Genomic DNA, 804 nt, shown 5'->3' on the forward strand with positions numbered 1-804 from the left:
ATATCAGTATAGAAGACAGCTTGTTGAAGTTCAGTATACTGATAGTTGCTGTATGCATGGTTGAGTTTGTAATATTGGAAATATAGAAGAGTTGTGTTTGTAAAACAAAGTAAAAGGATAATAAAGAAACGATGACGTTTTAGACTTATGTAATATAACATATATTTTGTTATATAAGTCATCGTTATCCTCTGTAACAAATTAACAAAAACATAATATACATTCATGTGGTTCTTGTGAATCGTTAACCCGCCTTGTTCTCTGGTTTTATTTCTTGTTTTTCCATATCTTTCTTGTTTTCTTGATAAAAACTCTCAAGATGAAACATGGAAAACAAAGAAAGACGAGCATAGTAGAGCAACAAAAATCTGCGGAAGCTTAAGAGGAAAAAAGTTTGTGCTATTGCTAGACGATCTGTGGGAGATAATAGACCTGTGAAAGCTGGGAGTTCCTGATCTTTCCGACAATCAAAATGGGTCAAAAATAGTATTTGCAACCCGATCAGAGGAAGTGTGCGATAGCATGGACGCTGCTGTCAAAAAAATTGAAGTGAAGTGTTTGTAATTTGAAGAATCCTTTGAATTGTTTCGGCAATGTGTGAAGGAGGATGTTCTGAATTCTCATCCAGAAATTCCAGAGCTTGCTAAAACTGTTGCCAAAGAGTGCAAAGGTTTGCCGCTTGCTTTGATCACTATTGGAAGGGCCATGTCTAATAGGAGAAAACCTGGAGAATGGTGGTATGCAATCACCACACTGCGGAGTCAACCATCCGAATTTACAGATGTGGAAAGTCATGTCTTCCGA

The sequence above is a fragment of the Pistacia vera genome, unplaced genomic scaffold (assembly GCF_008641045.1).
Source record: "Pistacia vera cultivar Batoury unplaced genomic scaffold, PisVer_v2 Contig121, whole genome shotgun sequence".
Lineage (NCBI taxonomy): Eukaryota > Viridiplantae > Streptophyta > Magnoliopsida > Sapindales > Anacardiaceae > Pistacia > Pistacia vera.